Genomic DNA, 27994 nt, shown 5'->3' on the forward strand with positions numbered 1-27994 from the left:
ATATACATCCTGATTTGAATGTTTTTTTCCCCAAAGATTTGTCCCTCTTTTAAGTTTCAAAAGTCACCTTATCAAAGGACATTTCTTAGTTCATCCTCCTGTCTCATTTTTATTTTTTCCCTCCGCTTTATTTTTCTTCATAACACATCTCTACTCACATCATATTTATTTGTATATTGTTTGTTACTCCTCATGAAACATAAACCACATCAGATAAGCTACTTTATCTGTTTTTCTCTGTTGTATACCAGTGCCTAAAACAGTACCTAAAACATATAGTGTCTGCTCAATAAATAATATTAGTCAAACCAATGAAGATGAATTGGCCTCAGGAAACATGAATAAGTGAAACCTGGAACCCTCATAGACTTTCCTTGTAGCTTTTCTGTTCCTGCTGTCTGTTACCCTATTTTCAATCAAACCAAGGCGGTTGTAATGTCTGTCATAATTTTAGATCTTTTCATTAATATCTCTGCCTCCAACTAGGGGATAAACTCAAGGAAGAAATGGACATAGCTGTTGGGAAGAGATGGGGATTTTCTCATAAACCATGCTATTTTTTTGACCTTAGAACCCACCATGATGAATCTCTGAGTAGGTCTCATCTCCCAGATCCTCAACTCACCTTTTCTCAGACTGTACTTAAGCACGTCTGTCAAAGGTGGAGTAGAGAGGGTAGGGTGATAAGAAAGAGCTCCTCTTGTTCTTTTCCACATGGATTGTCTCCCTTTTAATGGCCTCACAAGTCCCCAGATTTTCCTTTTGACATTGTTTTATACAGTATTCAAATCTATTTGTATATATGAAACTTATTTTAATGCCTGTCTTTCTGAATCCCTGACTCCATTCCTGTTTCTTGTATTTTTCTATCTGTGATTATCGACTCCATATTAAAAATGGGACTCCTTGCACTTATTGCAGTACACGTGTCAAACTGATCCCTCAAAACTTCCTGACAAAAAATAGACCATTCTAGCTCTTCACTACCTGTTTCTTAATAGACAGATCAAAAAGGTCTCTCCATCCTAAGGGTTTCTCTCTCATGGCAAAAACTTTGGTGAGAGACACACATCAATGTCTGTCAATGAAACCACTGGAAATACTGTCCCAATGTGAATGTATTTCCAATTCAATCTATTCTATTATCCACAGTAGGCAACCAGAATTCCCAAGGAACTGTAGAAGTGGTGCCTTTTTTTTACGGCATAAGAAGTATATAGACTTGAATATCAGGCACAATTGTGACAGTGAGAAAGTCATGTAATTACTTGGAAATAAGAGGCTAAATTTTCAGGGTTAAACCAAAATTGGGAATGAGACAGCCACATTGGAGGGGGTCCCCAGAGAAACTCCAACCAGCCTACCCACTGAGGTAGAGCCTTGGGAAGTTCATGACATTTGCACCAGGGAGGAGCCTGGCCCCTCCTCTTCCTGTGTGGAATCTGGCATTCAAGCTACAGGCTGGAAGCACTCTAGCAGGGACGCTGGCCTAGCGAGAGTCCCTGTTTCCCCCTTCTATTCATTTTCACCCAATAAAATCCTGTCTCACTCACCATTCAAATTATCTGCAAGCCTGAGTTTTCATGGCTGTGGGACAAAGAACTCTGCCCTTAGATGAACTAAGGAAAAGTCCTGCAACATTTTTGGCGCCCAACGTGGGGCTCAAGAAGCAGTGAGTGAAATGGGGACTCAGAACCTCTCACTGTCGCTTCTAAGCACTTTTATCCTTGGACTTCTGAGGGTTGGGGATACATACCCCCAAACCCTGTGGCTCCCTGGGGTTGGGGGAAAGGCCCTTTCCTTCCTTTTTCAGGACAGGGGAGCAGGGGCTCCTTGCTCCCCCTCCCCTCCATGCTGGGGCTGGGACACATGGCTCAAGAGTCTCACACAGCCAGCTGGCTGGTTCCCAGCCAGGGGCCACTGCAGCCTTTCCCTTTCCCACCCAAGGGGTTCAGCTCCATCGGACAGTAATTAAACTTTTCTCCCTGGTGGAGGAACCACTTGCCTAAGAATAAGAGGTTCTCCCCCAGGCATTTGAAAACTGTTTCTCTTCTTTCCTCTTCTCCACCCTGTCAGCAAGTTAACTGTTAAAGTTTTTTTTGTTTTTTCTTTTAGGAGATGTTTTACTAGGCCAGCCCTGCACCCCCACAACCCACCCACCAACTATCACCGTATTCTCTGCAAAGTCTTGGTTGTGAAATCAAGCCTCCCTCTTGTTTTACATCCTAGGGGTGTGGCCAGTAACTGCCTGGCAAGGATTTGTTTAGCAGCCCTACCTTAGGGGATGCCCCTCTCAGGTTAAGTAATCTACATGTTTTCCTAGCCCTGTCTCTTAAAAGGCCCTACCCACCAACTGGGTTTTCTTCTGCCTGTCTGTGTATACTATATGTGATGTCTGTAAAAATAACTCTAATTAATTTGGCCTAAAGAAAAGTGCTTGGATCTAATATTTTTTAAAGTTAAAAGCTGTGGTACCTTTCATTTCACATGACTTCAATCTTTAAGAAATAAAAACTGCCCTAAAGACTATTGGTAAAATGCAGGTCAGATGCAAAGTTTGCTAATTGTTTTGAGGTTACAAACTGCTTTTTGGGTTTTGAGAACCATTTTACTTGTCAGCTACATCACTGGTAGGGTCTGGGGACATGTGGAACTAACCACACCCTTAATTATGCTGGAGTCAAATCTTGGCTGCACTCATCACACAATTAAAGCAACTTACCAAGTTTTACCAAATTGCTAGGAGTTCATTGAAACTATTAGAAACAGATTTACATGCAAGGTGTGTAAGAACAGTAAAATGTGTTTTTTTAGTGAAAGGTTATAAGAAGGCTTGGAAATGTAAACTTTTGCCTAGAGTTAAATGATTGTTTTGAGTTAAGTTAGGAAAAAGCTAAAGGTTCAAAGAAGAGGTGGAAGAATTGTGGAAATTAATCTTGCAGAAGAAGGTCTCTATGTAAATATTTTTGCTAAATTCAAAAGGCTATTAAACATTTTTTTCTGTAAATTGAGCATTGAAATAAAAACACAACAAGAAATTCTTAAAATGCTAATCTCTTTGGCAAAATTTATAAAGGGTTATGAAAGGTTTTTGCTTCTTTAAAATTTGTGAGTCATCATTTTGGCAAAATGAATAACTTACAGTAATCAGGAATTCTATTTCATAATATCAAGTGTCTTAAACCATGAACATTTAACGGCCTTCCCAAAATCAAACTTCAGTTTTAAAATTGTCTTCCTTGACACCTGGGTTTGTGGATAGTCCAGAGGGCCCCTGGAATGTCCAGAGAAAAAGAGGTGAACAGAATTATTTAACATGTTTAGGTACATGGGATTGACAAAATGATGCTTAATCTTCTTTAGGTTAGGTTATATCTTGGTGAATAATGCTAATATATGTTCCAAAACTGTATGGGGTTTCTAAAATTCTAATATCTGAGTATAGCTATCAATCATAATTAAGGTTTCTTGTTAAGTTATTGTAAATCACAGAGCTAATCAAACTTCTTTGTCAATCGTGTTTCTAACTGTAACTACCCTGGATATTTTGCTATTCAAAAATTGTTGTTTTGTTTTAATCCTTTTCAAAAGATGGTTTATAATAAGCTATAGAACTGTAACAGGTGCTCTCAAATACAGGTTTCTGATAACTTTGGAGATTGTGAAATTGGAATAAAGAAAAACATATAGGACTCATAAAGAGCTGAAATGTTCATGAATACAAGCAAAAAAAAAAAAAACTAAATGGACTAAACTCAGAAACTGAAGCAATCCTTTTAACCTTGTTTGGAATATTGCTGATCCTTGTTTTGTTTTTAAGAGTAAAGGAAACTTATTTTGAACTATTTGTAGACTTTAATCATTAAGTAAGGTATACACTCCTGTTATTAAAATTTAGAACATGTTTGTTTCTCTCTGCCTGGTTCCTCTAGAATTTGGAGACTATCTGTGAGTATTCTTAACTTATGGCAGTGTAGTTGTTTGCATCAATGCAATAAAAATCCATTTTTCTTTTGCAACAGGACACAATTGGAAAAATGGTTATTTTACCAAGGCTTTGATTGGAAGGGTATACTTCCCTTTAAGGAGTAAAGCTTGACTTACAGAGCTGATAAAAGACCAATGGGAGACTGGCCTCATACCCTCATCTACACAGTCCCTGTACAGGGTTCTTGACTTGTTGTCAGTAAGAATGTCACTAACAGGTCCAGGAGCTCCAACTTTATTGTGGGACCTTAAGAGGAAAGGATTACCCAACTCACAGCTGTTTGAGGATAAAAACTGATGGCTGAGCTGGGCTTTAAAAGGTCTTATCTGAGATTCCTTGTGGAACAAACTTCTATCAAAGCCAATCCAAAAGGCCTATATAGAAATAATTATTCTTGATACACTTTATGCAAATAATCAGGCCAAGCATAAAACTAAAGTCTATTTTGCAAACAGCTCAGTCCTATTATACTTTGTTTTTTTAACAAAAATGAGGACTAAAAAGAGAGAAATTATGTACCAAAACTTGCATATATTTTTAATTAAATTCTAAACTCACTACTTGTTTTTAAGTTTATGCCTACATTTTAGACTTACCCTGCTTGTTCCTATGAAACTACCAGCAATCTCTGGCTGCAGCTCAGAAAGAACAAGAGGGATAGGTAATGTAGAAATCCACATCAATATTCTATTTCTGAGCAATTATCCTGCAAATCCTGCCAGGTGATGGGAATAAATAGGATGTTCATCACTTGGAGATTTCCTTTTGGGAAAGTAAAACCAAGGGAGCTAACCAAAACCAAGCGCCATGCACCCAAATCCCAGCAAGCATAACTATAGCTGCCAGGTATCTGAGTGTATCACAAGACATCGTTTCCTCTCCTTTGTGGGAGGAGGACTCAGTTCCACAGTTTCACCTTAGCATTTGGCTTATGATAAAGGGCCCATGCAACCCCCCGCCCCCCACCCTGAGACACATTTTTGTCCCAGACTCAATTTCAAGCTTCAGGTCAAAGCCATAGGAAAGAAAACTGGATATAAGGGATCCAGAGGCAGATGACAACAGAAGTTAAAAGGCACAGCACAGATGAGCATAGCTGATTCCTGCTGATTAAACCAACCCCAAGCTTTCCGTTTCATAGATAAAGGCCATGTTAGTATCCGTGGCATAAACGAGGTCTAGGGAAGTCCAAGGCTACTGACAGTAGGTGGAAAAGAGACCTAGGTGAGAACAGATAATTCCTATTCTCTAGGCACCCCTGCTTCATGGGTACAAGCCACTTTGGCACTCATGGCAGGACCTGCCAGTGTCACCAGAAATCGGGGATGCAAGGACAGAAGAGAGAAAAGAGGATTCTCTTCCCTCTCTCCGTCATGTACCTTGGGTATCTACTAGGAAGAGAAGCAAACCAGGTACTTCTGATCCCCTCTTTCTAGATGGGTAGTCATTCATCTTCAGTCTGTATCCCTTTAAAATGCATCCGGAACCCCTGGGACTTCTTTGAAAAAAATAAACGCCTTCTTTTTTCTTCTCTCCTCCTAGGTTCTCTCTTCACTGATAGGTAATTGTGTCTCTGTACTATGAGACACTCCCCTCAGATGCATCCTCCAAACTGGAAAGAGTTAATTTCCCAAACTTTAAACTGGTTGGCTTAGGACTGGGCTCAGGGTAAGGGAACCCAGAAACCCAACATGCCAGCAAAAGGGTACAAGTTTTTTTTAACCAGTCAGGTTTTTGGCTTCCCTCTCCCCATGCAAACTGGTAAAAGGCCTCATAATTTTTGAGCTGTCCTTATGTCCCCTTTGTTTTATTTTGATACATGTTTTCTAATAATCTGGTTTGTCTGTTCTTGCCTTCAGGCCATCAAACTCCAAACAGTCATGCAACCAGAGTCTCTGACCATGGTCCCTTCTGCTAGGAACCATTTGGTAGGCCTCTAGGGAAGCTCTGACTGCGGTTTCCCCAAAGCAGTGCCCTCTTTTGGCAGGAAGCAGTTAAGATCGGTCTTCATCCTTATCCTTATTTGAAGGGCAGTTAGATGTACTTCTTTGCAGGCGGGAAAGAGACAGCCAGGTGGCAAGGTGTCCCTGGAGAAACTCCAACCAGCCTTCCCACTGAGGTGGAGCCTTGGGAAGTTAATGACATTTGCAGCAGGGACGAGCCTGGTTTCTCCTCTTCCTGGGTGAAACCCGGGATCCAAGCTGTGGGTGGGAAGCACTGTAGCAGGAACACTGGCCTAGCAAGAGTCCCTGTTTTTCCCCTTTCTTCCTTTTCACCCAATAAAACTCTGTCTCACTCACCACCCAAATTGTCTGTGAGCCTGAATTTTCGTGATGGAAAGAACCCCACCTTTAGCTGAATTAAGGGAAAGTCCTGTAACAGGAACACATTGTGTATATGCTTTCTTAATATCCTAAAGGTATTCTGTAGAGCAGGACAACACAGTTGGGACTTTGTTTTTCTTTGTTTTTAAACACGTACTTAAGCAACCTAGTTTTGTTTGGTCCTCAGAGTAACTCTACTAAATCTATTACCATTAAGTAAAATGGTTTTTTTTTTTTTTTGCTGAACTATGATTATCTAAGCTTGGTGCTATTAATTGAATTTGCTGAGGAAAAATTCACCAAATACACTTTACTCCATTATATTAACTTTTATTCCCCCTGGCCACCTGTTTCATAAGCCTGGACATATTTTCCTTTTCTTTACTTAAGACATGTATCAAATCTACATCTATTTAAATGAATTTAAATTATGAAGTTTGTTAAATCAAAGATACATTACTTTGTTTTGATAGCATTTTAATATTATATGAAAAGGGAGGAGAGTAGCATTGATTCTTGTTTTTCCTAATTCTTTTATGGGCAAATGCTTATGAGATGAAAATGGCCTCTTATCAAAACCCATGAATATTTCACTTCGTAAAGAAACACAATCATCTCCAGGTTACCAAAGGTCAGCAAAATCTACTCCAAAAATGCAAGTTACATGGTAAGCTAACAATGAAAAAGCCACAGCAACGAGGGTGGTGAGTTAGGGGGAGGGTGACAACGGAAATAGTATCAATGAACACAACTGCAATGGATGTGGAATTGACATTTTCTGGACTGCTAACCCTCACCCTCTTCCTCCACACCAGGAGCCCTGCAAATAGGATGCTGGGATCCACCTAGACTTTAATAAATATATCTATACATTAATCTATTCTATTTATTGTCTACCTTGCTCCCAAGAAGAATGAGAGTGTTCAACATTTTTTTTTAATTAGAGGAAATTAGAAGAAAGAACAAATGAGGGTAGAAAAAAATGAAATCAGGGGTGAGGTTAGTACATGAAATGCACACAATAAGATCTGTTGAATTTGATATAGATGGACCCCAATATTGTTTTCAAACCTCTCTAGAAGCCAAAGAAAAATGGGAAACACAATACATTATGTGATTTAATTGTCCACAAGATAAGTCCAACTAGTTACTCAGTACTTTTCTGGGTACTGAGTGCTGAGAAAAATATTTCCCGTAAGACTTTGTGTAAAGTTACATATAATGTTCTTTCATAAGCAGACCTCATAAGTAAAGATAAAACGTTTAAAAGGTTGTTTCTTATAATATGCTAATGATGTGATGAATCATTGGAAGGAAATCTACTCATCACAAATAGGTGTCTCCTCTAGCCATTTTAATACAATGAGAGCAGAATGTACTGAGAAGTAGGAGAATAGGGTCTGGAGGCAGGAAGTTAAAGCCATTTCACTCTGAATTCCTACAACCAAATTGAAAGGAAAACCCTAACTTTCCACAGCTAAGTAACAAAAGGACCAGAGGCTACTCCCTTTGCAAACCGCCATATTTTCTGTGCAGCAGATGGAAAATTGAAAGTACCTCTGATTGGTGGCTTATTGCTTTTGCTCTTCTGTGTGGCCAACTTTTCTGCATGGCACCCGTTCTGCATGGCCACCTTTTCTGTGCAGCAGATGGGAAATTAAAAGTACCTCTGGTTGGTTTGCTTTTTGCAATTGCATTTTGCAACCAATCTTGCACCTGTAATCCCAGCACTTTGGGAGGCTGCCACTGGTGGATCACGAGGTCAGGAGATGGAGACCATCCTGGTTAATGTGGTGAAACCTCGTCTCTGCTAAAAATACAAAAAATTAGCCAGGCGCGGTGGCATCTGCCTGTAGTCTTAGCAACTCAGGAGGCTGAGGCAGGGCAATCACTTGAACCTGGGAGGTGGAGGTTGCAGTGAGCCGAGACTGCACCTCTGCACTCCAGCCTGGGTGACAGAGGGAGACTCCATCTCAAAAAGAAAAGAAAAGAAAAAACAAAAACAAAAAAGAGTGTAACATTGTAACTTCACTTCAGCCTCTGATCGGTTGTAGTTTGCAACCCATCAGACTTATTGCAGGCCAAGTTTTCGTTTGCATAGAAGTGCAACTTTGTAACTTCATTTTGTAACTTCACTTCAGATGTTTGCATAGGAGTGTGACCTTTGTAACTTCACTTCAGCCTCTAATTGGTTGCTTTCCGCAACCAGGCTGATTGCAGATCACCACTTCATTTACATGGGGTGAACACCAAGTGGCCAATGGGAAACCTCTAGGGTGTATTTGGACCCAGAAAGATTCTGTATTCGGACCCTTGAGTGGTTGCTCCACTGCTCCCACCCTGTGGAGTGTACTTTCATTTTCAAAAAATCTCTGCTTTTGTTGCTCCATTCTTTCCTTGCTTTATTTGTGCATTTTTGTCCAATTCTTTGTTCAAAACACCAAGAGTCTGAAAACTCTCCCCTGGTAACAGTACTAGATAGTATATTCTTTTCCCACAGAGCTCTTGGAAATATTAAACAGCTCTACTTCAGAGAACACCCCTTGAGAAGTTTTAGAAATGTAGATATTCCCATGCTGCTTGTTATATTTGAACACCTGTATTTTAACTTAGAGTCACACTGCAGTCAAGTTTAACAACCAGTTTTTACTGGTGAGGGTGCTGATGATGAAACATTCATTATATATGCATACATTTGTTGTATAGCACTTTATTTAAACTTGTAAAACCAATGGGATTTGTTAAAAGTGACTTAATTATATACTAAAAATAAATAATTGACTGATTTTACTGGATAGTTAAATCAAATCTCACCCGTGATTATAAACATATCAGATAATGTGAGTTTACCTTTGAATACTAAACCTGCTTCACAAGAAGAGTTTGTAAATGTCATGTAGCCATGATTAACTAGGTCAGTATGTCATTCCTGCTCTTGAAAAGCAGTCATGTACTCTCCTTTTCTATTGAATCTGTATATGTGTCTCCATAGGATTGAGAATCCATTGTATTTACTCAATATTCAGTTACAATATTACCAGGTGTACTAGTCCCTTTTCACATTGCTGAAGAAAAGAGGTTTAATTGAATCACAGCTCCACAAGGCTGGGGAGGGCTCAGGAAACCTATAATCATGGTAGAAGGCAAAGGGGAAGCAGGCACATATTCACATGGCCAGCAGGAGAGAGAGAGAGAAAATTGGGAAGTGCTACACACTTTCAAACAACCAGATCTCATGACAGCTCACTCACTATCAGGAGAACAGCAAGGGAAAATCCACCCCCATGATCCAGTCACTTCTCACTAGGTCCCTGCCTTGACACATGGGAATTGCAATTCAAGATGAGATTTGGGTGGGAACACAGAGACAAATCATATCATTCTGCTGTTGGTCCCTCCCAAATCTCATGTCCTTCTCACATTTCAAAACATAATCATGCTTTCCCAACAGCCCACCAAAGTCTTGACTCGTTCCAGCATTAATCCAAAAGTCTTTTGTCTCCAAAAGTCTCATCTGAGATAACACAAGTTTCTTCTGCCTATTGGCCTGTAAAATCAAAAGCAAGTTAGTTACTTCCAAGATACAATGAAGGTACAGGCATTGGTTAAATGCTCCCATTCCAAATGAGAGAAATGGGCCCAAACAAAGGGGCTACATGCCCCATGCAAGTCTGGAACTCAACAGGGCAGTCATTAAATTTTAAAGCTTGAAAAATAATCTTGTTTGACTCCAGGTCTCACATCCAGGCCATGCTGATGCAAGAGCTGGGCTCCTAAGGCCTTTGGCTTTCCACCACTGTGGTTCTGAAGGGTGCCACCCCTGTGGCTGCTTTCATGAACCAGTATTGAGTGTCTGTGTCTTTTCCAGCTGCACGCTGCAAGCTATTGGTGGATTTACCATTCTGGGGTCTGGAGGACGATGGCCTTCTTCTCACAGCTCCGATAGGCAGTGCCTCAGTGAGGACTCTGTGTGGGGGCTCCAATCCCACATTTTCCCTCTTTATTGCCCTAGTAAAGGTTCACCATGAGGTCTCTGCCCCTGCAACAGACTTCTGCCTGGCCACCTAGGTGTTTCCCTACATCTTCTGAAATCTAGGTAGAGGTTCCTAAACCTTTGCCTTCTGTGCACCCCCAGGCCCAACACCACATGGAAGCCACCAAGCCATGGGGCTTGAACCCTCTGAAGCAATGGCCCAAGCTTTACCTTGGCGCCTTTAGCCATGACTGAAGCTGGAATGCTGAGACACAGGTTGATGTGGCCCAAGGCTGCACAGAGCAGCTGGGCCCACAGCCTGGCCCATAAAACAATTTTTCACTCATAGTCCTCTGGGCATGTGATGGGAAGAGCTTCCTCGAAGAGCTCTGAAATGCCCTGGAGACATTTTTCCTACTGTGTTGGCTATTAACATTTGGATACTTGTTACCTATGCACATTTCTGCAGGTGGCTTGGGCTTAAATTCCTCTCCCCAAAAATAGATTTTTTTCTATACATGGTCAGGCTGCAAGTTTTCCAAACATTTACACTCTGCTTCCCTTTTAAACACAAGTTCCAATTTTAGACCATCTCTGTGAACACATATGACTGTACCTTTTCAGAAAAAGCCAGGTCACATCTCTAATGCTTTACTGCTTTGAAATGTCTTCGGCCAGATACCTTAAATCATCTCTCTCAAGTGCAAATTTCCACAGATCTCTAGAGTGGGGGCAAAATGCCACCAGTCTCTTTGCTAAAGTATAGCAAGAATGAGCTTTGCTCCAGTTCCCAATAAGCTCCTCATCTCCATTTGAGACCACCTCAGCCTGGATTTCATTGTCCATATCACTATCAGCATTTGATCAAGAACATTCAGCAAGTCTACAGGAAGTTCCAAACTTTTCCACATCTTCCTGTCTTCTTCTGAGCCCTCTAAACTGTTCCAACCTCTGCCTGTTTTCCAGTTCCAAAGTTGCTTCCACATTTTCAGGTATCTTTATAGCAATGTCCCACTTCTCTACATACCAACTTTCTGTGTTAGTCCATTTTCACACTGCTATAAAGAACTACCTGAGATTGGATAATTTATAAAGAAAGAGATTTAATTGACTCACAGCTCTGCATTGCTTGGGAGGCCTCAGGAAACTTATAATCATGGCAGAAGGCAAAGGGGAAGCAAAGCATGTCTTACATAGCAGCAGGAGAGAGAGCAAGGTGCGAGACTGCCAAACACTTTTAAACCACTAGATCTCATGAGAACTCACTATCACGAGAACAGCATGGAGGAAAACACCCCCATGATTCAGTCACCTCCCACTAGCTCCCTCTCTCAACAGGTCAGGATTACAATTTGAGATGAGATTTGGGTGGGGACACAGAGCCAAACCATATCAACAGGGTCCTGTAGTTTTGGGGGTGACTCGAGATAAACTACTTCTGTACTTTTGTTCTTTTGCTCTTCTCCTTTTACAGTCTATCTCTTCTGCAGTTGCACACACTGGACAGCATGATACATTTCTAAAGAGCCTGTTTCCTCCTTTTGAGTTTCTGTCTGTGCCTTTGGTCTCTGTAATACTGTCATTACTTTCCTTGCCCTTCTGGTGCCTCCTGTTCTGGTACTAGTGCCTCTCTCTGTGCCTATGACCCCCCAAGAAACAAGCAGCAAGGTATTGTTCCCACTCAGTGATCTGACCCTTTCCATACTGTTCTCCACCTTCCCTATTCAGACCTTTTCCATGCTTTGAATTGCAGGAGATTCTCAATCATGGATAATACAGTGTTCATAGAAAGAAGCCTATGAATTCTTAGTGAGAGCCACCAAATCTCTTCCTGGGAGTTGGGAATCCAAAAAATTCTCTACACATGATACTTTCATTTTCCATTCATTTGAAGTGCTCATGTCACAGCTATGAGATAAAATCAAAGTGGCTCTCTGTCCCTAGGGCTGTGCAGACATCAGACAAACTTTGATACTTTACGTCAACTTGATGTGTGTTATACATGCATCTTAATAGTTTCAAAGAGTGAATGCTCAAAAACACACGGGAATAGGGAAGATGCTTTATATAAAGTCCTCTCAAGGTAGCAGATTTTTCACCTGTCAGCCTAGCAAATAAATTAACATCAGTAATAGTATAGTCAGGAAAAACATTCCCACATCTGAGGTTACCTGAGGTCACCTTTATTTTCCCCAAATAACCATGACAACAAATATACGCATCTCCAAAGCTTCTCTCTCCATCAGTACTGGCATACCAGTTTTCATTTTAAGATGAAGACAGCCTTCAAAGTAAACAAGTCTTTTAAACAACCTGAGAAAGCAAGTGAATTAACATGACACTTTCTCAAATATGTAGGAAAATATTGTTCTATTTTTACTATTATCATTAATCACATATATTTGTCATCCACTACACAGAATATCCTACTACCATGTGCTGTCAGAGAGGGAAAAAAATTGGACCACTCTCTCCCATTATTTCAATTCTGAGCAAAGTTTTCATAAGGAATGTCAGTCCTTGAGGGCCAGACAGGCACGTTTGGTTAGTGCCTTCACATGCTCATATCACATGGGTACTAATTAGTTTATTGAGAGGAGAGTAATTCTATGGATGGATCTATCTTCCCTCAAATAATTAATTGCAGCTCCCAAAAGTGTCTGGCACCCCAAGGAGCAGCTCACATCTTTGGAAGAGCTATATCATATAATCAGGATAAAACCTTATAAAACAGTTTAGAGGGATATGGTAATATCATCCCATCAAAAAGCTGAAACCTGCACAAAAAACACATTTCAACCCATTGTTTTCTTTTGTAAACAACATCCAAAATTTGTAGCTGAGGTAAAGGATGAAATTTTTTTTAAAGTGATTATTATGAACAATAACTAACACACATGGTATATTTTCTTGTAATTGCTTTACAAATAGTAACCTCATTCTTACAAATTCCCATTAGGTTGGTGCATCATTATTTTCTCCATTTTACATATTAGGAAAGCAAGGCAGAGGTTAAGTAAATTATCTACATAATCATCGAAGAATACACTATTAATGAATGGCAATGTTAAATTTGAACTTGGCAGGATTCTGAATCTGTGCTCTTGACTACTACCCTATAATACTAACTTCAAAACAGAAAATCAGACATACCTACTAGATATAACCTGCACCTGATTCTGAACATAAATTTGTGTTACTAATGTCTTTTGATCTTTATAAAATTAGGAAGTATCAGTGATTAGTAGTAATAATAGTTCAGTTTATTGAGTGCCTACTAGAGTTGAGCATTTTGTATACATCATTTATTACTCCAATTATAATTTTTCAAAATGGTTAGGTGATCTACCTATGCACACATAAAGAACTTTAGAAAAGTTGAAACACTTGCTTAAGGTTTCATAGTCCCTTGTATTTACAGCCAGTTGGCTCTGAATTCAAATATTATATATATTCCACTCTAGGATCCCTTTTACTTAAGCAAATTTTATAAAAAGAATAATTAAGGTCCATAGTTCACCTAAGTCTTAGTAGAATGCCACCAGTATCTATTTTTCAAATGGATTTGGAAATAAACATGAGGCAACAAGAAGGAAGAGAATGAAAAACAGGGTGAAGATTTTAGTTTGAAGTTGCATTAACCTTTAGTCAGCATGGACCAGTGAAATGGGTAAATAGAAATTGACCCACCACTCTCACTTTATCTAATGTCACATTTCTTTAAGAATAACTTCCAGATGCTGGCCTGGGTGTGCATTTTGCTGTTTCTGGCAAAGAAAACTCTTTTGCATTTTGCCAGCCTGAGAGAACAGAATCTATTAATCAGTGCCAGCCATGATTTGTTCTTTCAACATAAAAGCACAGTCCTTTTCCTTGGAATGTTCTTAGTTACAATAATCTTTTACTTCACTTCTGTCTACAAGTGTGCACATTCATATTTATGCCATGAACTGTGTTAGAGTTTAGCACTGGTTTTTTAATTTAGTGAGTCAATTATCATAAATCAGTACATAGCAGATTCCTTGGGGAACATAAGTAGTCCTTCTAAGGCAGTGGTTCTCAAACTTTGGTCTGTATTAGAACACCTAGAATGTTTGTGAAGCACACAGAGGCAGGCTTGTTGAAGTAAAATAGGGCCCGAATCTCTGTATTTTTATCAAGTTGCTAAGTGCTTCAGACACCAAGCAAAGTTTGAGAACTGCTGTTCTATGACTTATTTCAGCTCTTCCCATTTTTGGTTCTCAAAGCTGAGCTCATGAAGCCTTCCAGATTCAAGTCTTCCTTTCTTACCTAGTTCCTGAGCTGAAACAATGGAATCTAGCAGAAGTTGCCTTTCCAGATTCAAATGGCTTCTATGTGAGTTCCTGAATCATAACTTCTTCCTGTCCACGTGCCCAGTTCCCAGGCTAGGCTAAGGTTCTTACTTCTTTAGTACTCTCGGCAGTAACCTAGACATGAGGCTTTTCTCCACAATGCGAGCTCTGCAACCAGAGTTACACCTTCTTCTGGCTAGTCCCTCTGCCTGGGTCCTGAAATATATCAACTGAAATTTATTTCCATCTGAATACCTTTTAAGCAATTTATCCATTCCACTTGATTTTTGAATGCCACCTGTAAAGCAGTGTTCTCAAACTTTGGTTGATGTGGTAAGCAACCTTTAAGATGACCTCAATGATTCACTTGTTTTAGAAGTCACACCTTTGTGTAATTCCTTCATATTGAGTGTGAACTGGACTTGTTGAGTCAGTTCTGATTAATAGAAAATGAAAGCAGTACGAAGATGTTAGGAAGTTATGAAAAGACCATGGCTTTCACCTTGCCAATATTTCTCATCCACTCTCTTGAATTACTTACTCAAAAACATACGACCGCCATGTCAAGAGGCAGGCCTATGGAAAAGCCCACCTGGTAAGAGACCAACTGCCATAAACCAAGTAGCTGGAAAAAATAAGATAAGCCTTACCTGAGCATAAAAATCTCATTGGACAACTTAGGCAGGAATCAGGATTAACAGGTTCAATAAGGAATACTCACTTCTTGCTCTCATTTTATGAAAGGACATGTCTACACAAACAAACCATATTAAAAATTACAGCATCTACCCACAAAACAAATTGTTAGAAGAAATAAAACTTTTGTGCACGTAAAAATTTGCTATATGCATCTACTGAGCCATCTTTTGGCTTGTTCTAAAATATATGTTGCCAACTTCCTGACTTTACGAGAAGGGATTTGTTATTTAAGGGCAAGGGATAGAGAATAAGAATAGTGAAACTGTCTTCTAAGGAGTTATTTAATTTTGTTGGAGCTTATGTGTCTTGGAACAAGAGAGTAATGTTAAAACCGTAACCACACAGAAAGGGCTTTAGAATAAAAATAAAGTATAATATATTGGGAAGTATAATGATTGAGCCACAAATTTACCAAAACAGAAAAAGAACTTCCAACATTGTGATGATATTACACATTGCCAACTTGGTTATTCCAAAAAAAATTATTGCATTTTTGCATTTTTTTTCTGTGAATACAACTTTTTAATCAAGTAATCTCCAACTCCCCAAAAAACTTTGTAATTTTTAGGCTAATATATTTTAATTTTTGTACTCTATTACAGGTTTATTTCTAAAATGTCTTTTTCTAACATTCAGATATTTAGCAATAGGGCAGTCTTTTCAATGTAATACTAGTCAGATTTACATTATTATTTATTTGTGTCTATATATGTAAAAGGAAATTTTATGTGCATAAAATTTCCCATTTCCTGACTGAATCTCATGTGTCTTCTTGAGGACTGACAGCAGAATAATTTTTTCTAGGTCCTCCCTAATTCTGAATATCAGGATACTTCAAGAATTCATCTACTTCAATATTGCAGATGTATCCAAGATGAAATTGTGACAAAATCCTTTTTGGAGTTAGTGAACAACTTCCAAAGAGAAAATGAGAAATTTTCAAAACTGTTTTAACTTGTTTAACTCACAAGAGCACTGTGTAGCACCTATAACCTCACCACTCTTGTAAAAGTTGATTTGTAAGTCCATAGTGGTTAGTTCTACATTCAGGGAGTGGCTTAAACTTTATGCCAATGGGATGATGCCATGAACACTGTTTTATAATCCATTTTCTGTTTTTTAAATGGAAATATGCAATATCTTTCCATGTCACTAAATATATGGTATTTTATCACCTAGATGTCTTATTATTTATTTAAGCAATATCCTGGTATTGAACATTTAGGTTGCTATTTTTCCATGTGATAAACTCCAGTAAACATTCTCATTGATACATTTTTGTGCGTATCCAAGATTATCTCTTTAAAGTAAATTCCTGGAAGTGGAATTGGTAAGCCAAATACAGAAACATTGCTAAGGTATTGACATGTATTGCCAAATGACCTTCCAGGAAGCTTTTGAACACTTTAGATTCCCACCAGCAGTGGAAAAGAATGCTCGTTTTCTCATACATTCACGAGTGGTGTTTTTTTTGTTGTTGTTGAGGCTGTATGTTTGTTTGTTTTAATTTTGGTTAATTTTATAGTAGAAAATGTAATCTAATTGCTATTTGTTAGTATCTCTTGGATTTTCTGTGATGCTAAGCTCTTAAACATTTCTAGTGGCTTCATAATATTATTGGGATGTACCAAAATTACTCATTAATTCCCCATTTTTTACTTTGAATTGCTTCTAAATAATGAATAACGTGGAAAGTAACCTTTTGCATATGACTAAAATTTATGTTTCTGTTTATCTTCAGAGTGGATTCCCACAAAAGAAATTAGCAGAAGAAAGAATTTTGCTAAATTTCTTTTCAGAAAGACTTTACTCATTTATCAGCAATAAATAGTATCTGTTATGAGTTAAATTGTGTCTCCAAAAAGATATGCTGGGGTAATAGCCACTGGAAACTTTGAATGTAATCTTATTGGAAATAGGGTCTTTGCTAATATTATCAAATTAAGATGAAGTCATATTGAATTAGGTATGACTGTCCTTATAAGAGGAGAACAGACACAGACACAGAGGAAAGACTGCCATACAGAGATGGGGCAAGGATTGGAGTTATATTGCTACAAGCCAAGGAATGCCTGGCACTACCAGAAGCTGGAGGAGACAAGGGAAAATTAATGTCTTTTAGAAGCTTCAAAGGAAATATGTCCCTCTCAACAACTTGACTTCTAATGTGATGGTTAATACTGAGTGTCAACTTGATTGGGTTGAAGGATACAAAGTATTGATCCTGGGTATGTCTGTGAGGGTGTTGCCAAAGGAGATTAACATTTGAGTCAGTGGGATGGGAAGGCAGACTCACCCTTAATCTTGGTGGGCACAATCTAAGCTGCTAGCATGACTAGAATATAAGCAGGCAGAAAAATGTGAAAAAGAGAGACTAGCCTAGACTCCCAGTCTACATCTTTATCCTGTGCTAGATGCGTCCTGCCCTTGAACATCAGGCTCTTAAGTCCTTCAATTTTGGAACTCACACTGGCTCTCCTTGCTCCTCAGCCTGCAGACGGCCTATTTTGGGACCTAGTGATCATGTGAGTTAATACTTAATAAACAATAATAAATTAATATTTATATATTAATACATAATGGAATGTATATTCCATATATATGTATATATATTCCATTAGTTCTGTCCCTTTACAGAATCCTATTAGAAATGTCAAACTCTTAAAACATTTTTTTTTTTAGAGACAGGGTCTTGTTCTGTTACCCAGGTTTGAATGCAGTGGCGTGATCATAACTAAATGCAACCTCAAACTCCCCAGCTCAAGAGATCCTTCCACTTCAGCCTCCCAAGTAGCTAGGACTACAGTCATGAGCCACCACACCCAGCTAAATTTATTTTTTTGTAAAGACAGAGCCTTTCAATGTTGCCCAGACTGGTCTCAAACTCTTGGTCTCAAGTGACCCCCCTGCCTCGACCTCCCAAAGTGTTGGGATTACAGCGTGAGACACCATGTTAAATGAGAAAATAAATTTACGTAGTTTTAAGCCATCCAGTTTGTGACACTTTGTTACGGCAGCCCTAGGAAATTAACACACCATTATTTTCAAAGTGCTGCTAATTTATAAGACATTGGTTTTTAATTGTTCTGATTTTCAAAAATATCTGCTAACTTAAAATATAAAGATTGTATTCAGTGTTCTGATTTTCATTGAAGTTAAATATTTGTCTTAAATACTAGACATTTACTTCTATCAGTTTTCTCACAATGTTTTTATACTTTTTTCTCAGTTATTGTAACATTAGTGTTCTTTTTAATCAATATATTATGAATATCACTTTTTATCCATCACATTAATTACAAATGTTTTTCTCTAGTTTTTGGTTTCATATAACTTACTTCCTAAATATATAAAATAAACAGAAATAATTTTATGTTTGTAGAATATTTTTACTTAAGAAGAATAGATTGTCAAATTACAACCACCATCACCACCACCACCAACATGAGTTTCTCCTGGAAATATATCAAAATATTATCAAAAGTCTTAAAAGTCTGTCTTTTAGAAGCAAAAAGAGAATAAAAACAGTGCATACGTAGTTTTAATTTTATGAATGACAGGTTAAGGATAGAGAATATTTTTATTCCTCACTGAATATTACATTCTTAGGGAGAATATTTATTTCTCTCTAATGAGTAACATGAAGGCAAATTGTTATCAAATATGGCAGAATGCAAAATTATGTAATTAAAAATAAGATCTAGAAAAACTAACATTATTTTTAAGGAAACCGAAAGAAGGAAAGAATAAAAGATAGAAAAGAAGAAAGAGAGAGAGGAAGGAAGAGAGAAAAAAGCTGTGGAAAACTTTTAAGAAACAAAAGCAATCAGAATATTTTTAGATAACTAAATAATGATATCTTGTGAAGAAGGTAAAACATGTAAGATCTGCAGGAGTAATGGCTCTGTCAAAATCCCCATCCATGATAAAGCAAGAGGCCATGATGATAATCACTGTGGGAACCTCTGAGACAAGAATTTATCTTCAAGAAGAGCAATAAAATGCTGACAAGTACAATTTAATTATGATGGAGTAGGTCCTGAATGACTGTAAATCTACCACTGGGGTCCTTATGAAAATTAAGATGCAGGAGTATATGTTTTAATTTATAGGATTCTTTTTCAGACTGCTTATAAATCAAAAAAATAGCAGAAATTTCAAGGACAAAACACATGCTCTACTCATTTTCTGAGGCCTTCTTGGGTGGGTCAGGTTTTTTCCTCGATTCTACTAAGTCAGTAAGCCAGAATTCTAGTGCTTATCTTTTTCTCTTCCTTGTTATGTCCATAATCACAAGGTCTAATGAATACACATAATGAAATGATATGGTATGGACTCCTAAGATTAAATTGCAAAATCTATGAATAAGAAATCAAGTAGGATCTTACAAACTTACTTAATAAATAGACCTTAACATGGAAAATGATACATAAATAACATCTGAGCTTGTTCAGTGGTTATGAATAACCATAAGAATGTTTATTCTATGTTATATTACAAATTTACTTTACTTAACTTTTGCAATCATAAGAAGTAGGCTTTCTTATGCCTCCCTTTTAGCCAATAAAAATTGATTTTCCTTGATTTAATGAAACTTTAAAAACAATGAATATGGGAGGCCAAGGGATGTGGATCACTTGAGGCCAGAAGTTCAAGACCAGCCTTGACAAGACTGAAATCCCATCTCTACTAAAAAACAGAAAAAATTAGCTGAGTATGGTGGTGCATACCTGTAGTCCCAGCTACTTTGGAGGCTGAGGCATGAGAACAATTTGAACCCAGTGGGTAGAGGTTGCAGTGAGCCAAGGTTGCTCCACTGCACTCCAACCTGGGCAAAAGAACAAGACTCTGTCTCAAAAATATATATATAAATAAATAATAAAGATAAAAATACCACATTGAATAATTTTTCCCCCTCATGAAAAGAAAAATGTGAAGTATAAACCCAATTATAGCCAATGACTTTTCTTATGTTACATTTGAGATGAATTGCTTGAACATGCATATTATGATGTTTCAATCTGGGTAAATATTATGAAAATGGGAACCTAGTCCTAATTCTCATTTCTCACTCCATCGAAATCTTGTAAATAGCCTTTATGGTAATGAAATAACTGTGTGACAAAAGGGTGGAAATAAAAACAAGGCTGGAAATTTTCAGGTACAGAGAAGACTCAAATTGGGATGGCCACCTAGCTCACGGCAAATTGAGAATTTGATCTTGCTTCCCAATTTCATCTCAACCTGCTGGCTTGATATAATGTGATCCTCTATTTGTGAGCATGGTGATAAGTCTAAGGCGATAGTTCTCAATCAGGGAACTGGCTGGTCCCTGGGTACCTGGGGACATTTGACAATTTCTAGGGATAGTTTTGGTTGCACAACTTGGGGTAAGAGGGTTGCCACTGGCATCTAGTGGGTGGAGGCCAGGGATGCTGCTAACCCCCCTACAACGCACAGGACACAACCACCTACGACACACAATTATCTGACCCAGAATGTCAATAGTGCTCAATAGTGCTGATGTGAGAAACCCTGGCCCAAAGACAAATGAAGCAAAGGCAATCACAATTCTTTCTCAAGACGTTGTTGGGTTTTATTTTTGTGTTTATGTATGTCAAAGCTGGAGAAGAAAGCTCAGTTTCCCTGTGTGATAAAGCTTGGAAAATGGTGTCTAGAAACTGCCTCACAAAGGTGGCAGTAGGTGAGGCTGAAGTCACCACACAAAAGAAGCAAAGGTGGAGGAAATACCAGAGTTCTGGTGGCTTTCAATTTAATCTCTGATTGCATTGTCTCCAGTTACAATTTGGCTTTCCCCAGTTATGGATTGTTAACTAGTTAAGGATTCTATAACCCAGTTATGAAAGTTATATCCCGACAAATGGATATTGCTGTTTATCTAAAATGCCAAATTGTCTAAATTTGCTATTATGGCATCGTGCTCTCCTTTACAACTTCTTCCCAGTGTACCCAGTGTTCAGAGAAGTTCAGGTGAGATGCTGCCCTGAAACCTGCAGTATCTAGAGTGGACTTGCGTGCCCCCTGTGTTTACTCTCAGCAAGGGGAGCTCTTGTGCTGATTGGCCAGCGAATACAAGCTTTTAAAAAACTCTACTGCCTAAACCTGTGTGGTGTAAGGCTGCCTCCGAGAAGCAAGGGGAGTCCGTTGTCAGGAAGGAACAATTATCAAGGAAGCTAATGTGTTTCAATAATGCTCTGCCACGCTGACTCCAGACCCTCTGAGTCATTAGTTATTTTTAACCCCTAATAATGAAGACTTTTGGTTCCAGCCCCTGCCCCTTCTGAGGTGCAAGCTGACCCCAGAAGGATTAAGTCTGAACCAACCCCCTTCCAGCCCCCCTACCCTACACACACACACACACACACACACACACACACACACACACACTTTCTTCTCTTCTTCTGACTTAATGCTAGGGACAGACCACAAGTCCCTCATCCCTCAGTTCTCCTGAAGTATTTATATATCTGTGTTTGTGTTGTGAATGGAGAGGAGAAGGGAGCAGGTAAGCTGGAGTGGTACTTTCCCTTCTAGCTCTGAGGATTCATCTTCAGGTTTGTCATACAAAGTGAATGGCCTCAGCATCCTCAGGACTCTGAATACCATGATTCCTGGCTATTTTGCTAAGGCAAACAAAAGACCTTTTTACACATTCTCCCTAGGACAAGTTTGCCAGTCTAGATAGGCATAAATAATAAAGAACCTAAAGATCTGCTCAAAGGTGAAGGATCTGGCCTCATGCAGAGAGCAGTTTCTTTCCCTGAACAAGTGAAAATCAATTACTTTCTGATAGAACTTTCCTTTGATAAGATGCTGTCATCATAGAACTCCCTATCTCAATACGATTTCACATTGTATGCAGGAAGATAAATCATTAATCAACCTTCTCAATGGCTCTTTCTTCTAAGTTGGATTTTGTCATTTTTGTGATGCAGAGAGAATATTTTCAATAGCATGTTTAAAGCAGTAATACCACATTGCTAGTCCTGGAGATTTATGACTAAGGGAAAACAATACTCCAGGGACCTTCACCTGCTATCCACCCCTCCTCCATTTATCCTCCCTCTCTTCCATCCTACTTCCTTTTCAAGTTGATAACCCTAAAGAACCATGTTATACAAGACCATCTGCTGTTCAGATATTATTTAATTTTTAGATTTCTTCTAAAAGTTAAATGACAATCGTCTTAATATTTCCAGAGTAATTTGATTTAATGTACAATTAGAATAACAATACCTATTACCTGTCAATGAATAAGAAGTCATAGTTTCTCTTGTCTTCAGCACTTTCTCTGCCCCAAAATGAAAAAAAAAAGAAGAAAATGGCAAGGAAGATTTAATTTTACCTCAGCCTAATCATTTTTCTGTGTTGCTTTTCTTTTAATTACTCTCTTTTAATTTTTTTCAATTACCAAGATAGATATTAATTTGACATAGTTAAATTCTCATATCTTTGATAAAATGCACTATGCTTGAAAATTTGTGGTATGTATGGCAGAACTTTCTGATTCAAGTTCATTAGTAGCAAGAAACTCTTACATGCCATAAGCACCATTTCTTTTAAAAAATGTGTTTGAATCTTGCTTAAGTTGTTAAGCCCTATATTTCCATTCAGCAGATATAAAAAGAATGCTAACATGAAAGCATTGTTGAACTAGTTTCCAAGGCAAAGCAAATTTTACAACACACAGAGCTGTTTCCATCTTTGACAAATGGAAATTTGTGTGACAAAGTATTGTTTTATACTTTTCTCAATCCATATCCATAAGAACTCACTACCTGTGGGAGTTAAAAGTCAAATTAAATGACAAATGTGCTTGAGAGCTAGAGGTGCTTAGTGGCCCTGAGTGACACTGCTCTAGAATTGATAATGTCAACAAATAACATCTATATTAATAGACGTCCTTGCCTCAGTTTTCTTATGCATAAAATAGAACTTGCTATATCTTTTGAAAACAGGAATTAAATATTTAACAGAATTCCTTCTTTTGATCTACATATACATGCATATAAAGCTTTAGGGCTATCTACATACATGTACACAGGTTTCCTTTTCTAATGTCATTGTATAATATTCAATCCTAACTGGATTTTATAGCATCCTCATACTCTATCAAAATCCGTTTTAATTTCCCTAACCTGGACTATAAATCTCCTTTTCCTATATCCACAAGATAATCTCAGTTTTTAATGTTCTGCATGATATTAAGTAAAAGTCAAATGGAAATTACAATATCATATGAAAGTTTAGAAATAAGTGATCAGTCAACCCCGTATCAAACCACAGGTCATTCATGTTTGTCTTATGTAGACTTTTCTTCTGAGCTGTGCTCACCATTTTCCCTTTGAAAGCTTCCTTTTTCTCTGTGGGTCTGTATCATTTTGTTGCCTCCTGGCTTCCTGGGATGAGAGAAGACTCAAAAGTTTTGACTACTGTCCAATGAAGGACAGTAAAAGACTCTGAGACCTGCCTACTCTACATGTTCTCATTTTCCAGTATAAAGAAGAGAGATGAAAGAAATTGTATATAGGCATGGGCAAGGACTTCATGTTTAAAACACCAAAAGCAATGGCAACAAAAGCCAAAATTGACAAATGGGATCTAATTAAACTAAAAAGCTTCTGCATGGCAAAAGAAACTACCATCAGAGTGAGCAGGCAACCTACAGAATGGGGAAAATTTTCGCAACCTACTCATCTGACAAAGGGCTAATAACCAGAATCTACAATGAACTTAAACAAATTTACAAGAAAAAAACAAACAACCCCATCAAAATGTGGGCAAAGGATATGAACAGACACTTCTCAAAAGAAGAAATTTATGCAGCCAAAAGACACATGAAAAAATGCTCATCATCACTGGCCATCAGAGAAATGCAAATCAAAACCACAATGAGATACCATCTCACACCAGTTAGAATGGCAATCATTAAAAAGTCAGGAAGCAACAGGTGCTGGAGAGGATGTAGAGAAATAGGAACACTTTTACACTGTTGGTGGGACTGTAAACTAGTTCAACCATTGTGGAAGTCAGTGTGCCGATTCCTCAGGGATCTGGAACTAGAAATACCATTTGACTCAGCCATCCCATTAGTGGGTATATACCCAAAGGACTATAAATCATGCTGCTATAAAGACACATGCACGCGTATGTTTATTGCGGCACTATTCACAATAGCAAAGACTTGGAACCAACCCAAATGTCCAACAATGATAGACTGGATTAAGAAAATGTGGCACATATACACCATGGAATACTATGCAATCATAAAAAATGATGAGTTCATGTCCTTTGTAGGGACATGGATGAAATTGGAAATCATCATTCTCAGTAAACTATCACAAGGACAAAAAACCAAACACCGCATGTTCTCACTCATAGATGGGAACTGAACAATGAGAACACATGGACACAGGAAGGGGAACATTACACTCTGGGGACTGTTGTGGGGTCGGGGGAGGGGGGAGGGATAGCATTAGGAGATATGCCTAATGCTAAATGGCGAGTTAATGGGTGCAGCACACCAGCATGGCACATGTATACATATGTAACTAACCTGCACATTGTGCACATGTACCCTAAAACTTAAAGTATAATAATAAAAAAAAAGAAATTGTAATAAATTTGTTCCTAACAACTCATTTCAGTGGTTGTCTTTGTTTTGTTTTGTTTTTTTTTTTGCTTATTTTTACTTAATCATTATTTAATTTACAAAGGAAGATTTCGACTCCGTTTACGTGCTGCTATATTAGTCCATTTTCACGCTGTTGATAAAGACAAACCTGAGACTGGTTAATTTATAAAGAAAAAGAGGTTTAATGGACTCACTGTTCCACATAGCTGGGTAAGCCTCACAATCACGGTGGAAGAGCAAGGGACATCTTACATGGTGGCAGGAAAGAGAGAACATCTGCAGTGAAACTCCCTCTTATAAAACCATCAGATCTCGTGAGGCTTACTCACTGTCATAAGAAAAGCACGGGAAAGACCCACCCTCATGATTCAATTACTTCCCACTGGGTCCCTCCCGCAACACTGTGGGAGCTACAATGGGGATTGTGGGAGCTACAATTCAAAATGAGATTTGGGTGGGGACACAGCCAAACCATATCACTCGCATTTATTTTATGAAACAGTGTTCTATAAAAATTTTTTTAAAACTCAAGAATTTTATTTTAATTATCTTCATAATACATTTTAAGTGGCACAAATTCATAGAGGTAGAAGTGGAAGAGATGATGTATCTATTTACCTTGGCACTATTATGTATATTTTATATATATATATATATTCTAACCACAATGTATACGTCTTAAATTTCAATTACTATAAGTCAAAAATATGCAATTCTCACCATGTATTGTTAATCAAATGATAATCCATAATAAGCCTAAACTGATAAAGAAAAAGCTAAGCTCACTGTAACCTAACACATTCACAGACACACACAAACACATTTTGTAAAAAATTAAAGACCCTAGCCAGCTAAAGGTCAAGATGACTAATAAAACAAACTGTGCTTCCAGAAAATGGTAGTTCCGAAGATCGATAAGTATTTGTAGTAGGAGCTTTGTAAAGTAGTTTGGTAATCCTATTTCAAAGACTGGTAATTATCCTCCTCAATTCAACATATCTCCCTTAATTGTCCTTAACAGTAAGTACATTGGCCTTAGAATACAAACAAATGAAGTTCTATGGGGTTACTCTTTACTGGCCTACATGAATCAAACAAAGACTTAGATCTTTGGAGGTGAGGACAGTATTTTGAAAGCCGCAGATCTTAAGTCTTCTCATTGGTCCATTCTGCTTCTGCCAATCTTCCTAAACTTTATGGAAATGTTTTGGCTCCTTCCCTGAATCAAACTTATCAATTTTATGACTTATTTCTTCAATACCCTACTCCTTTATAGAAAAAAATAAATTCTTCTGAGAATACTAACATTACTGGTATATCATATTACCCTTCCCAAGAGATAAACGTATGAGACACAAGTAACATTTACGAGGACATTACTTTTTGGAGAAGACTTCAGTGTTATAATCAAAAGTATACATTGAATGGTAGGATTTTTACAAATAATAATAGGATGGTAAAAAGATATTTTGTGTGAAAGGATCTATTTTTCCTCCTTAAATTATTTTATATAGACTGCAAATTATTTTATACTTGTTTTTTGATTTGGCCACAGCATCCATACAATAGTAGATAATAGACATCTGATGTTTTTGTAAAAATAACTTAATACAGATATACTTTTTGGAGAAGGATGCTTGTACCTAACTTATTTAGCAGTTATTTCATAGGTTTCAATTTACTACTAGTATCTTCCTTCTTGATTCAAAAGCAACTAAATTTGAAGTGGAAATACCTTCATTTTATTCTAGGAAGAATATATGGACCAAAATTTTTTGGGATTTAATCTCAGCTCTTTTACCTGCTGACTTCAGGACAAGATTCTTGACCTTAACCTTTCCAATGTTCTGTTTCAATAGGAAAAATCCACATAACTTTTAGGGTTGCTGTAAAAATTAGAATGAGATCTTTTATGTGAATACATTTATAAATCATGAAGATCATGAAAGTTATTATTTTTATTATTATAACCAAGGTTTTAATATTATGCCTATTATATCATTAATCAGCTTTCTTGTTGTTGTTTCTGTGATATTTTTTATTTAGAAAAAAATTGACCTTCTCTAGCTAAATTCCTTTTTTTTCCTGTAACTTTTTAAAATTAAACTTTTAATTCTGAGATAATCGTAGAATTACATATCCTGCTCAGTGAAATGTCTGTTTATTGATTTTGGCTTTTTCTAATTGGATGGCTTTTACTGCTGAATTTTGAAAGTTCTTGTATTTCACATACCAGTTTTTTTTTCAGTCTGGTGCTTCTCTTTTCATCCTTTCAAAGTGTCTTTCGTAGAGAAAATGTTTTAAATTTTGATGAGGTTCAATGTACCATTTTTTTTTATATTTTATGTTTGGGTATTATATCTAAGATGACTCTGCCTAGCTGTAGATCCCAGTAATTTTCATTTATTTTTTTTCTAGTGGTTCTATACTTTTCAATTTTACATTTAGGCCCATGGCCAATTTTGATTTCATTTTTGATAAAAGGTGTGATTTTTAGGTTGAGATTCACTTCCTTGCCTATGGATGTCCAATTTCTCCAGTATAATTTGTTGAGAAGGCTGTTCTTTCTTCACTGAATTCTTTTGCACATTTGGTGTAAATCAGTTTGGCATTATTTTTGTCTGTCTTTTTCAGTGTTCTCTATTCTTTCTATGTAGCTATGTGTCTGTCCTTCTGTTAGTACCACACAGTCTTGCAATAAGCCTTATGTATTAGGTAGAGTAATTTCTCCCACTTTATTCTTCTTTTTAAAGATGGTTTTAGCTAATCTAGACCATGTGCCTTTTCCATGTAAATTTTACAAAGAGTTTGTCTAAATGTATAAAAAACTTTGCTGAGATTGTTACAGGATTCTATTAAATGTGTAAATCTATTTGGGAATAATAGACATCTTTATTATGTTGAGCTGTCCAATCCATGAACATAGTATGTCTCTTTGATTTGTTACCATAAAAAGTTTTTTTTTTACTTTCCTTGGAGTAATTATAAATGACACTGTGTTTTAAATTTAGCTTCCTCATAGTAATTGTAGAACAGAGAAAT

The 27994-nt window shown here is 37.6% G+C and overlaps 1 long non-coding RNA gene across 1 annotated transcript in view; it reads left to right on the forward strand.

Annotated features, from left to right (window-relative positions):
- Window positions 1–17315, forward strand: part of LOC103890122 (uncharacterized) — a 68186-nt gene extending 50871 nt beyond the window's left edge. The window contains exons 2-3 of the long non-coding RNA XR_654481.4: window positions 14580–14641; window positions 17039–17315. This is a non-coding gene — a long non-coding RNA (uncharacterized LOC103890122). The remainder of the gene's footprint in view (window positions 1–14579; window positions 14642–17038) is intronic.
- Window positions 17316–27994: the final 10679 nt, after the last annotated feature.

This window comes from Pongo abelii, chromosome 2 (genome assembly GCF_028885655.2).
Source record: "Pongo abelii isolate AG06213 chromosome 2, NHGRI_mPonAbe1-v2.0_pri, whole genome shotgun sequence".
NCBI lineage: Eukaryota > Metazoa > Chordata > Mammalia > Primates > Hominidae > Pongo > Pongo abelii.